Source organism: Amblyomma maculatum, chromosome 10, assembly GCF_055883805.1.
Source record: "Amblyomma maculatum isolate TAMU_Amacu chromosome 10, ASM5588380v1, whole genome shotgun sequence".
Lineage (NCBI taxonomy): Eukaryota > Metazoa > Arthropoda > Arachnida > Ixodida > Ixodidae > Amblyomma > Amblyomma maculatum.
The window spans coordinates 41,376,684-41,390,410 of NC_139353.1; the positions used below are offsets into that span (position 1 = coordinate 41,376,684).

The window sequence follows — 13,727 nt, forward strand, 5'->3', positions numbered from 1 at the left end:
GTGCTGTTAAACAAAACAGCAGTTAAGTGCCCATTTAATGTATTTATAGACATCCAAGCAACCACTTAAGTTTTCACTGCCACTGATGAGACCAGGTCATGGGTAGGAAAGTAGTTTCTGTTTCAACTACTTCAGTGCACTTGGCTACTGAAGGAGAAACTGACGTTTATAAGCAAATGGCTCGCTGTGCACACATGCGGTGCGGAAAGATACAGCGATGGCCAAAATTGTCTAAGGCACCGGCATTGGGAAGTACTCCTTTTTTCGCTTGTGGTGGTTGAAATATTACCCAACGTTGGAATTCTTTACCAACACTTCAATATGCTTTCCTCTCGCCACTATGGACAAAATTTGATCTTAAATGAGGGACAATGGGCTTCTATGTAAGTTTCCTGCCCCTGACAGGTTACCTCGCTTTGCCAAAGAACTTGGTCCTTATTATCTTAGTTTCTCTACACAGACAGGCAATATTCAATGCACTGCTGCATTTGTGGCATGCAGAAATACTGACATCACATGCTACCAGAACTGTAAGCCTCAGCACGAACATTGAGCTCTAGTCCCTTTGCCAATGATTCTTCGGCTTTGTTCCGCCAACCAACGTTACTAGACTAGTCTAGTAACTTTGCCGCCAACAGCATTGCTCTTATGTATGTGACAGTGTTCACTGGCCATATATACTCTTCTTTTGGTAAATTTTGGTCAATATTCTAAATATCTATGCAGAAAGTTTCACAAGTTCCATCAGCAATATTTCTCATATAGAATGACAACCAATCAAGTAGAGGAACAATACAAACAAATTGAACTTAACGTCCTCAGCAAACGCTTAATGTTACATGGCTTTGAACAAAACTGTAACCAAACTCTAAAACAAGCATCTTGGTGACTTCTAATTAACTCTTTCATTTTTCAGGAGCAACTAATACCACTCTAAGGACACCAAGGCAGTTTTTTTTTTACTGTCCCTGATTGAGTGATAAGCGATGTCCATACGTCCCTGGCAGTGTGCCTAGCAGTCTGGTACTGTTGCCTACATGGAACTGTTTATAACTAAGTGATTAACGTAATAGCATTAACGGTTTTCTGCCACAGAAAAGTGCACATCAGCAATGTTGGCTATGAATGAAAAATCCTGAACGGTTGACAGGGCCACGACGTCAAGACACATGACCTCAAACAGAAATGCCACAATGTCCCCAATGCCCACATTAAATGTGACAAAGATAAATGAGACTGATTAAAGCATGACATATAATGACACATAATGGGAATTGAAGTTTGCCACATGTTGCAAAGAATTTATTTTATATTAGCAATTCATTTCACTTAATTAAATGTTTCAAGAATTTTAAGTTTTTAAAGTTTTAGGTGGGTTTTGAACTAAAGACTATTTAGTTGCTAGACAAACATACCACCACCGACTAGGGAATGGCTTGGGAACAAGAGGAGGTTTATATGTCTGGTCTTTCACGCAAATGGTATTTTACAACTGTATGCTAATTGCTAATTGGTATGCATGAAATTATGGAGACTGCAGGCCACCATCTCGTCGTACCCTTAATGCAGAGTTTATGCTTCTTATCTTAAGGTTAGCCCAGCATAAGAGCATGTAAGCATGCACATGGAACATAACTAGTGATTATGGGTTGCAGAATTCGGCATACAAGCCAAAGCAAGAAACATAATCAGTTTTGCACTTATTCTGGATAGACTGCATAAAGATCTGTTGTGCTGCACCATCTATGCAACTATTTTTTTTTCTATTGTGCAAATGTGCCCTTTGGCTTAAGTGATTTATATGTGCAGGTGCAGATAAAAGTAAACAGGGTATGCTCCTGGCTTTAGATATCCTTCACACGTTGCCTGACAGAAACAGCCAGCTATGGCATGTGCCTGCCTGCAAGCAGTGGACACTAGTCACCTTCTCGTGGACACACAATGTTTCTTCACTTCCAATAGGGAAGGAGTAATTGCCTTAGAAACAGAATGCAACCTAATCACCTCCAAAACAGTGCCTCAGCCATAATGCCCAATACTGCCTTATAAAACATGCCTGGATGGCTTTCAAAACTCGTTCTTCCCTGCATGTAAAAATTTGTGGAATGGCCTTCCAGAATGCACTGTAACAACACAAAATGTGAAACAGTTTGAAAATTTTTTAAATTGTTTTGCAAGCAACAGGAGAATTAAGAACTGATTATGCTTTTTCTCGCATGTTCCCTTGTGCCTCAATGTATGCCCTTTCTGTTTCTGTATTGATGCTGTGATCATCTATTGTAGCACTGCAAAGAGAGCCTCTGAAACTTGCTCTCCTGTAATGGCCCTCAAAGGAAGGCTACAGTAACTGTAAATAAAAAAATAAACAATTTTTTGTGTGTTTTATTTATTTATGCCCATATCTGTACATATACAGACTTGCGAGAGCTATAAATGCTGACAAAGCCCAGTGCTGGGGCCAGTGTGCCCATATTGTCGTACCCTGTGATTGGTTCGGGTAGAAACTCTGGCTGTTGTAGCTGATGCGCAGGGTTTTCTATGTGACTGTGTTTTTCATGTGAGCACAAGACATTTCTGCAGTTCCCTATTCCCGAGGAGATTGCGCCTATCACTAAACAGTGTCACTCACACTCTGTTCTCTAAAGGTCCACAAATTTAAAAGAATAGTAGCACAGCCACTTTTGAAGATTATGTGACAGACAGACCAGTTGCTGATAGTTTGAAAGGGACACTGAACCTAATTAATGAGCTCTGCAAAAGTTGATTATCTGTCTCTGTCTGACTATGTTGATCGGACTGAAAGGCATTTACCATCGAGAAAGTCGGATTTAAAATTCTTCCAGCAAGGTCTGTTCAAATAATAACGTCTTTACTGAAAAGAATGACTTGCCATGGTTTTGAACCAGCCTCTGGTGTCCACACCCAACAATACAGTGTTAAAGCATGCATTTTATTGTGATGGTGTTAAAGGCCCCATTGTCCAAAAAATCCAGTGTCGGCACTGCAGTGAAAAATTATGGGTATGCCTCTGGCAGGTGACATGGACAGGCCTGATCGATTGCCGATTTGTGTGATGCCCCAACCCCACATCATATGGCCATGTTAGCATAAGCCGCCAACTAGGGCAGCTTCCTTGAGATGGGTGAGATGAGAGGGTGAGTTGGGAATCGGTCTCACCAGGACCCTAGGATGCACTACTATTTGGCCACACAGGCAAGTTGGTACGGCTTGGTTAAAACAAGACTTTACATTAACATTGGATGGTCTTCCACAATGTGGCAGATTAAGAATGTATTCTAATAAGCATGCATGATATAATAGAAGCACAAATTTCAGAGTTAGAGACTCGGAGAGTGGCAAAGTGCATGTACACGAACCAGGATCTGCAAGGGGAGTGCAGATGTAAGCCATTACCACTGTCACGTAACAACCTTAAAGTTTTTGCCCTCATTTGCATACGCCCGTGATGGCAGCACCTGCATTTCGTGCCTTTGCAGTTTTATCGCTTATAAAAGCTCTCTTTTGGGTATGAATGGTCTCTCTGCAACCATAATGCAATATATGCCGAACTACTATGTGTTTTCAATGTCCCTTTAATGTAGAACTCATCCTGCCAGCTCTTTTTCATTGCTACCACAGAATAAATTATTCCCTAGCTCATCATTTCAAAGGACGGCAGCAACCTTTTTTTTTTTTTTTTTATCCTGCATCGAGTAATGATTCCAGAGTTAAAAGGGAACAGGACACAGATTGAAAAAGCCAAAGTCAAAGATAAGTTTGCTTCTCTCAGCAGGCCTTTCCCCCATCTTTAAATTCAAAACTATAGCTTGGAATCCAGTTCCTTTCTAACGTGAATCTGAGACCATAGTGAACTTGTCATCAAATTGTCAAGTTCATGACGCACCAACAAAAACAGCTCATAAAGTGAAGTCTGGCAAACTCCCTAAAATTGGCATGCAAATTTATGCTGCCCCGAATGTCTCCCACAGAGGATGCCAGCTTTCGTGGCTGTCAGCTGGCCAAATTCAACCGGCAAAGGCGTACATGCCAAACCTGTTGCATTTGGCCAGTCAACTCTAGCTTACTAAATGTCTGCATTCGCTTTTCCTGCATTACCAAGATGGCATGCAGGCAAACAGGCAGGAATGAAAACATCGACTGCAACACTCACTCCAATTAAACACAACACTGTGGCTGCATATGCAAAGAGAAGCACACAATCTTGGACGTTAAATCGGGTACTCAAAAAACGAAAAAACGGGAAGTACAGACACAAAATAAAAAAGCGCGCTCAAACCGGACGGAAATACTTTGCGACTCTGCTTCACCGCGCACCGGCAGCGCCGCGATATAAGTCAATGACAGACATGAAGGAAGGAATGCGGCGCTAAGCTAAGCAAAACGCGCATATGCGTTTCGCGTCGGCGCCGCAGACCGGAGAGGGAAGGAAGGAAAGTACGTGGGAACTGCGCTGAGCGCTCTGCCCGCGCGCATCCAGCTTCCACTGACGACGACGGATCTAAAATACGCCACGGAATGCGCTGATTTGCGATGCGTTCGGCCCGACCGAGCGACGCATTTTTTGTTTGCGCTTGTTTGGCTTTATTTCGCCGGTTCGTTTTGGGCGGCGTGGGGTCCCATCGGCAAGGCGACGTCGTCGGGGCTCCACGCTCCGACGCCCACAACTGCGCGCGAACCGGCGCGCACGCCCACTACAAAATACCGGAGTGGCGCAAAAAAGAGGGGGGAAGGGGGTCCCCACCACGGCGGGCGAAAGCTATGGCCCGGCCGGCGACGACACGTCGAAGCAGCAGGCAGGACGAGTTTCACGCCCCAGAAGTATGCCGTCGGCGCCAGGGGAACGGGCCAGCGCGGCGATTGCGGTCCCCGGCGCAGCGCACACGAGGGTTGCTCAAAAGCGTGACACAGATCGGCCCTCTCGTCGAACAGGGACGCGCACTCGATGCCGGTGCGCGACCGTACGCACACTACTCCCCCAGAGAATACAACTCATCCCATTGTGTTTGCGCTCTGCGCAACACAACGCTCGATCAGCGAGCGGCGGCGGACGATCGCGCAATTCGCGCCTCTCCCGATGCGCGTCCACACCGTGTGTCCCCAGCCGCTTCTCCAAGCGGCATACGTGGCTAGCCCGAAACGGGCCTTTTGCCCGGGGGCGATAGTAGACACACAGCACGCGCGGCCCGGCTCAGAATTTCTGTGCCTGTTTTCGCCGGCAGAACAGGGCAGCGTGCGGCGTCGGTCGGGCCACATACCCTCCGGTCTGCCACGACGCTTCGTCAACACTCGCCGCAATTACACACGCGGCATTCCCGCAATAAAGCGCCCGCGGAACTATCCGCACGGAAATCGCACGCATGCACGGACGACGACGATACGTGTGCGCCGTCCGATCCGCGATCCGGATCTTACCTCTCGCAAACTTGCCCTCGAGGAAAAAGACCTGTCACCTAGGCCTCCGCAAAGCGGAACGAGAATGCAGTCGTCGGGCGGTGGCGATTGCTGCCGCGGCACACACACAGCTCGCTGTTCACACAAGACGAGCCGCCCAGCACGGGACGACCGCACGGGTCCGCATACCAACGCAAGGCCGCCGGCAGCGGCACGCAAATCCTGGGATGGGCGCGCGGCGCGGGCCACTTGTTGCACACTGCCAACCACAACGAAAATGTTGACCAAACTGCACGGTGATGGCCCAAAGACGGGGCTGATTCCGGACGATGTGGTTGAGATCTACTCGAGCGATGCACTTGCAAGCACAAAATCCTGGGCGGCGAAACGGCTTTCCGTGGCACCGTGGCTTCAGTCAAAACATTCTTCACACCGCACGCATTGTGCAGCGGCCGCGCTCAACAACAAAAACAAGAACCACATAGAGGACTACCCGCCCCACCACCACCGCGGCTTTGCTTCTGCGCTTCAACGGGGCACACCTAACTTTCGTGCACCTGTCGGCAGGTGTCTCTCAGGTGAGCGGCAGGTTTTTAAGGCTTTTATTTTACTTTCCTTCTCGTTTGCCGCTCTGATTGCGAGTTTTGCAATGTGTTAAGGCCGTTATCGACTCTTTTTACTGTGCACGACGCTAATAATTGTAAAGAAGGCGATTAACGCGATCATTTAATACTTTTTACGATCATACAAAAACGTTTAGGGAAGTTTACGCATGGTACGTGGCGCCACCTGTTCAAAACAGCGACGCTGTATGGATGTATCTACTGGTCTCTTCGATTTGGCTTGCACTGGCTGCACTAGTTCTGAAAAGTGCTGCAGCGGTGCCAGGTGGTCACGTGAGCGTGCAGTGCCAGTTCCGACACTGGCGTGCGGCGGCAGCTGCCAAAACGAGTACGCAAGTGTAGGACTCTGCAACCGAGCAGACGCGTGCGCGCATCATGCATCGCGTGCTGTAACGTGATCACGTCCAGTTTCGAAGCCAGCTGCCGTAGGCCTACAGCGCTCGATCGGAAAGTGACGACGACTAACAGTGACACCAATTGACCAAATACGTGCGACTGCGCACGATCGTTATATCGGACGGTCTGCGAAGGTGTCATTCATGCGCCTGGGTACGAGAGAATTAACGTTGTAAGCAGTTGCCACGAGTACTAGTTTAAATAATTAAGACTGCCTAACAAGACGCTTGATTGGTTTCCACGAACTTACTTCTGTCCAAAAGCACTAGCTGACGCACGTATATGTTTGTACCTCATTGCGTTCTCAGACATTCTATGTGCTCCGTGGGCGACAAGTTTGATGTCGCATAGCCGCTGCGCAAGCTGTCTTGTGGCACACACACTTGGCACGACAGAAACTCGATCGATCGCAACTGATTTCTGTTCGCATCCACCCGTCTTCCGAGGTCACAACGCGATAAAATATATATATATATATATATATATATATATATATATATATATATATATATATATATATATATATATATATATATATACTACATAGGACAACGCGCGCAAAGGTGCCGTATCGCGGCCACGTACCACTACATATGTGGCCACAGCTACATATAATACCGCTCCTCCATCAACAAAATGCCAATCACCAGCATGCAGCCCAACTACCCTGTATTCGCAACCATTTGCGGATCCGTTAGCAGCGAACCGTCCGGCTTCTGAAGGAGACGGACTTTACAAAAGCTGTGCAGAACGATGCGCAGCGTCGTCTGCTCTTGGGCAAGCGGAGCGTACGCCATGCTGCACTTTTTTCTGCACCTCTTCTGGAGCGAGTGCAGAGTGCGCGAGAACTCGTGCAGAGCTAGCCCTGCACCTTGACAAAACGAGGAGAGAAGTGCAGACGGCGCGCGCGGCACTGGCAAAACGAGGACGGCGGTGCTGCACTACTTGAACTAGTGCAGCTGGTGCAGGCAAATCGAAGAGACTTTACGACTGCAGCTGAGTGCGCGAAGTACGCTTTCAGTATGCTGCTACCACGAAAAGTTCAAGCCGGATTACGTTTAACATGAAGGTAACGAACACATTTGTTGAAATAAGTGTATGCACGCTTCGAGTGGCGGCAAACCAAGCGCCTCGGTGAATGAGTACCAATGTGAACCCGATCGACCGTTCGTACCTCGTACGGTGCCACGGTGCGCGTGGTACGTGGTTCGTGCCGTTCAACGGGAAAACACGGAACGGAGCTCAAGCTTGCTATAATATTTCAAATAATTGTAAAAAAGCCTGGTGAGATTTTGTGGTAATTTTTGAGGCATCAATAATTTATGTGCAGAGTCAACACTCGTCTACAGGGCTTAAGCGGTGCTTTTAATACAGATTCTGACACGCGCTCCCAAACAAAGCTGTTGCGTGAAGCATCAGTTGAGCGTTCTAGATAAGTATGAAGGAAAGTCACAGTATCTCGTGCACCATAGCCGCGCTGTAAGGCGAGGGAGGGAGATAAAAAGAGGTGCCGTTATGAAGGGTTACAGAATTTCGACCTCCTGGGGATACTAAAGTGTACTGACATTGCACAATACACGGGCGTATTTACGTTTCGCCTCCATTCAAAACGCGGCCGCCGCGGGCGAGTTCGAACCCGAGGGTGTACTCCGGACCAGGATCGAGTGTCTTAACCACTGAACGACCGCGGCGGGAGCACTACTACCGCATGATTTCATTACATATTTCGGTTTAAACTGCATGGCAGGAACTTAATAGACAGTTTGAAAGCGGTTACCGCTTAGCACACATTTGCAAAAGAAAAAAAAAAGGAAAAGAATGCACAGTTGAACAAGTACGAAAGGGCGAGTTTGTCGATAGAACAATGATGTTTTTCCAGGAAAAAAAAAAAACAATTCGTGCATATTTCTGCAAAACCAGATGATACGGTAGTTTTCATGATTAATGGGGTTATTGTGCAGTGAAAAAATATCACTGAAGAATGGTTAGTGTAACCAGCTTCCTCTTTTCGTCCAAGCCTAGTTGGGATGTTGACGAGTTGAGATAAACCGAATGTGAGGCACGTGTTAAGGAAATCGTTTTCGGTATGTTCTGTTTACTCAGTGTCGCCGCAAGGTTATTCCGTGATATCAAAGGAAAGTTAGTCACCGAATAGAAGTAAGGGTGTGTACACTTATGATGTGTATAGTGGGATTCCGCTACAAACTACAAACGAAGCTGCAGCGTTGGGGGACCAGTAACAGCAACCGAAAATAACGGGTGGGTTAAATGCTTTAGAGTGAACGAGTTCTATAGTTTGAGGCAATATTTAGGGGTGGCAAAACAAACTTTCCTAAATGGCTATAAGGACACCGCCGCCACCCCATATGCTGAAAAAAGAAAGCATCCGAGTAACCCACAAACCCTGGGACACTTTGAGGAGCACACGTCACCTATTTGCAAAGACTGGCCATCTTGAAAAAGAACTTGAGCATTGGTTACGAAACTTCCTGCGCCAAGTGCAAATACCTAAAGGAAAGAATTCGTCAGCGTAAGAATGATTTAGGGAACTTCCTGAGAGAACGCAACATCATATAACAGAACATTTCGAAGATTCCAACCACAAACACCCGTCCTATTGACCGAGACGAATGATCGAAAAAGACGCTTTCTTGTGTCAGACGACAGCAATCAACGTCAACCGGACAGTCTTCCTAGTGTGTATCTACAATTTTCGCTCGTCGCTGGCCACCTCAGAAAGGAAAAGGGGAAAAAAAGAACGCTGCACCTGCAGTGCTGCAATTGCCGGCATCCTGATTCAACATAGGCTTTACCCTCCCCCTCCCCCCCCCCCCTCTCTCTCTCTCTCTCTCTCTCTCTCTCTCTCTCTCTCTCTCTCTCTCTCTCTCTCCCATCCCTTGACATGCCCGCTCCCTGCCCGCCTTCTCCTGTATTCACCCCTGCTTGCTTTTTCCTTTACTTACAGCTGCATACGACAAGCCCTGCGTCATCCCTGAAGAATGAGTACAGCCGGTTCCGAAAAGTCGGGTTTCTCGGAACTAAAAAAATAAAGTTGATCCCGTCCAAGTGATGGTTGGAGAATTTTCAAGTTTCACCACAGCCGTTCCCAAAGCAGCAAGGTCTAGGGGTCGCTGAAGGGACAGATTGTACAAGACGGTCAGGGTTCAAAGCTAGTTGGGAGCGCGCAGTGGCACTCGCTCTTGCGTCGCAGGGCACAATGGCGCCTGGATACACTGGTCTCCACGGGGCGAGGATACATGCGGAAATGTCCATGGCGCGAACATTACTGAGCGCAATGTCGATTCTTGGGACCACGGATGCAATAAATAACCTCCTTGAGAGGTTTCAATTTAACGATGGGGACGGCTCCGGGCGAGCAAGGCGTTGGGTTCGCCGCTCTGTTCTGTCTTGAGCGCAATGAAAGTGGCGAGCGTTCGATATATGGTTCTGATGTGTGTATATATATATATATATATATATATATATATATATATATATATATATATATATATATATATATATATATATATATATATATATATATATATATATATATATATATATATACCTGTACTGCAGAAAAAGGGGACGGAATAGTTTCTAGGGGCAGAATCTGGCAAGAAGACTTAAGAGAAAACAGAGAAGAAAAGGAAGAGGGAGAGAAAGACGCGCGCCGCAACAACAGCCGTCGTCCACCACCTAAGCGGTGGCGGGTGCAATGACGGCCTGCAACAGATAAAAATTCTGCGGCAGGCTAGCCCCCGCCGCAAGCGGCGTTGACATATACCGTCCCAGCCCCGTAGGGCCGGGAACAGCCACCCTTCACCACCTCCCTCTCTTCTGTCCGCACGAGGCAGCGGAGGTGGCTCAACTACAGAGCCAGTAGCAGGCCTGTGCATTTTCTTTTCCTTCTTCCTACAGCCACAACAACGGCCCCAGCATATATCAGTCAGACTGAGTGATCTCTTACAGATTACTACGGATTATCAGCACTTATAAAATGAGAATGTCTGTTCATGTAAGAGACAGTGTGAGGTATCAATGACATGCACTATTGCGGTTCCCTCAAGGGCAGCCTAGTTGGATTACCGGCAGCGCCCGTTATAATCCCTTTAACGTTGCGATTTTCGTAGATTGTGCTATAGAATTCGAGTTCTCAGCTGCATTTTCTTTGTGTATTTGAGCCAGTTTCTTTGCTGAATTTGTCAGCAAAACACCCGGCACCCATTGGTGTTTGCGGTATACGATCCTAAATTTTTCAGGTGGACCGAGGGCTTACTTCCGAGTTTGACTTTTGAGGGTGGTGCTCTGTGACTGATCATTTATGGTCGCATGCTCTTTATGGCCTCATCGCTGTCTCAACCAATCAGGGAACTTCGTCTCTCATGGCGGATCAGTTTATGGTTTAGATGTGACGGGAATTTCAATAATATCGGCGCATTATGCTTTCCTTCCGCCTCCTGCTCCTCCACTCTACATAAAGAGTACATACATGTTCCGCCCCTCTCGCAGGATGTGCCGAATGGCACATATTTAAAGACACAGCGTTACGTAGAAAGTGATCAAGGCTTCTATCAAAGTAACCAAAGTTCTATGTAGCACTTACGGTATGAAAGAACGTTGATATTATAAAATTCTCCTATTCGATTCACTGAACACATCATTGTGCATACCTACAAGTATTCCACACGAATTATTGGAACGTATTCTCAGACTTTCAAATGATTGGCACGAAATGTAAATGAAGCACGCCAAGTTAGACAGCTGTCTCAAAAGCAGCGCCCAATCCGACGCGACAGTGTGTGCTGCATATGCCTCTGGAGCGAGAGTTCAAGGATGCGATGAAGTCCACTATAGCGACATAAAACATCTTGGAATCTCTTGGAAACATCTTGCAATATCCATGCGCGTGCTACTACGTCATACATAGCACAACGCAGGACTTCTACCACGCTGAGGACCTGGGTTCAATTTTCAACACCGGAAATTTCACTCCTTTTCTATTGAATTTATATTTTATTATAAGTACTCGCTTTACAGACACCCCTTCGCCTAGTTTGACTTCATTTTAATCTTGCCCTGATTAGATGACTTCATTTTCAGAATTTATTTCCGACGGGTGCTGGACGAGACCGGATTTTTTGCGGCACACGCTCCTTAACTAGAGTCTCTAACTAAGGACACTGCCTTAAAGGGCCACTGTCCAGGGAAGGCCCTTTTAAGAAAAAGAGCCCAGTGTTTTGATCAGGTACCGGCGATAGTCTGTGCAAAATTCTACAGCGACACGCGCGCCGCAAAGCATCGAAAATACAATTCAAAGCTCCCTCATGCTCTCCTTTGAGAAGCCAGCTTCACCGCTTCCTGCGCTGGCCCGACGGGCCACGATAATGACGTACGTACCGGGAACGACGTCCATTGGTCCGTCTCGCTGACTGACGGGAGAAGGATGGGTGTCTATAGGGTGCCTCGATACGGCGCGCTACATCGAGGCACCCTAGGTGTCTACCGCTCGCAGCGCGCTTTTCCCTCGCCACGGCCAGACTGAATCCAGCGGTGCGCGCTCCCTCGACCGTTTTTTTTTTTTTTCGCGCTCGCGGAGAGCCACGCCCCACCTCCCGCCAAACGCGGAGGAGGAAGGGGAATTTGTATTGCGGAGGCTAGACGACCTCGGGCAGGAGAGTGAAAAACCTTTGCGAGGGAACGGAAGGAGAGAGGCAGGATAGAATCGGGTGATTGCGGTGGCTGTAACTGCGTTATTAGTTACTCTTTTCAAAAACATTTTGCGGCCTTGCGTTCCAGGGGCGAAGTCTCACAGTCACCGGGGAAGAAAATATTTTCGACCGGAGGGTGGACAGTGGGCCTTTAACGATGTCGCTTTAAGACACGATCATGGCCGCCTCGAGTATGCTTCTGTTACCGCCCGGGTTTAAGAGTGACGACAAGGAATTCGAACAACGGAGCGCGTAGGTGTATCGGTATGCGCATTTGTTTCCATCGCAATAGTACACGACCTCAAAACTGGGCGATGCGCTAGTGCTCAGACAGGCTTAGTATTCTAATACATTATAGGCTTAGCGAAGCATACTTTGATACCCGACCTCCATAATTCTCCTGTACCTTATGACATGACGACCATAAAGTTAATATACTTGATCCCTGTTGGGTACCCCCATAGTGGAGCTGAGCGTTGCATGTCCGCTATCGCCTCGTGAAATCGAGAGCTGACATTAGCACTTCGCTTTTTTTGCGCAATTTTTTGTTCTACATGTATTCGCACAGTAGCAAAAATTCGTAGAAATATTCGATTCGGTTTCTAACTACACAATTCGTATTTGATTCGGTACTGAAAAAGTGCTGTTGGCATTCCGTTACACGTTACACATTACGAAGATATGGCCGGGGGTACTGGAGAACATTCGCAAGGATAGACGACACGTGACATAAGAAATATATATATATATATATATATATATATATATATATATATATATATACACACACGAAAGTGGGGGCATGTTTCAGGAAGACTGGAGAGAGTGTGTTGTGGTACATCTCTGGAGGGTGGTTACCGAAGACCGCACATGTGACCAAGTACAAATGGTTGGGTATTATATAAAGTGCTATTAAATTCCCAACTAGGGACTTGGGGACAGGACACAAGAGTGCTCGGTTTCGACGCATTTTTTCCTCTTGTCTCCATGAACATAAATATCTCTGAATCTCGGCCCGTTTCTGCTTCGGAGACCACTGCACAATGCCCGAGTTCCTAATACTGCTCTACGCCTGACTCGACCCCTTTCGGATGTGCCCCGAACACAAATCACGCCCTCATAAGCCAGCTCTTCTATTTTTACATCATGGCCTAAATGTTAGCGCGGTATCATTTCCACCAGTCAGGCATGGCAACACTGTATGCCGACCGGACCTAGACCATACACTAAGCAAAGATCAATAACATATCTCGTCCATACGTGCTTCAGTGCATGGTGCGGGCTATCAAACATGGCGTGTCGATTTCTGCTCTTAAGCAGGTCAGAAGATAGAGAAGAAAAGAGGGAGGAACTCAGAAGCGAGGTGGATCGGGGAAACCATATGCACGTTGAGTCTGCTACGAAATGCCTGATTTGTATGTACAGGCGCAATCAGAACAAAAGGGAACATGTCTACGCTTATCGCTGTGGGTCGATCGCCTTCCAGCGGCTGTTCTAAAAGTCGCCGTTCTAAATCTAGAGTAGTGTTGCTTTCGCAATAAAATAGCCCGCGCGAGAGCGAGAGACGGAGATGAGTTTGGCTCGA

The 13,727-nt window shown here is 47.1% G+C and overlaps 1 protein-coding gene across 3 annotated transcripts in view; it reads right to left on the bottom strand.

The window, feature by feature from the left end:
- sdt (MAGUK p55 family member stardust) overlaps nucleotides 1-13,727 on the bottom strand; it is a 55,042-nt gene that overhangs the window by 30,637 nt on the left and 10,678 nt on the right. Inside the window, exon 1 of one of the 3 annotated variants that reach the window (XM_084582574.1) lies at nucleotides 5,434-5,943. The exons of the other annotated variants lie outside the window; for them this stretch is intronic. The gene's annotated coding sequence lies outside the window, so the exon portion shown is untranslated. Of the gene's footprint in view, nucleotides 1-5,433; nucleotides 5,944-13,727 lie in introns of those variants that run through there. 3 annotated transcript variants of the gene reach the window in all.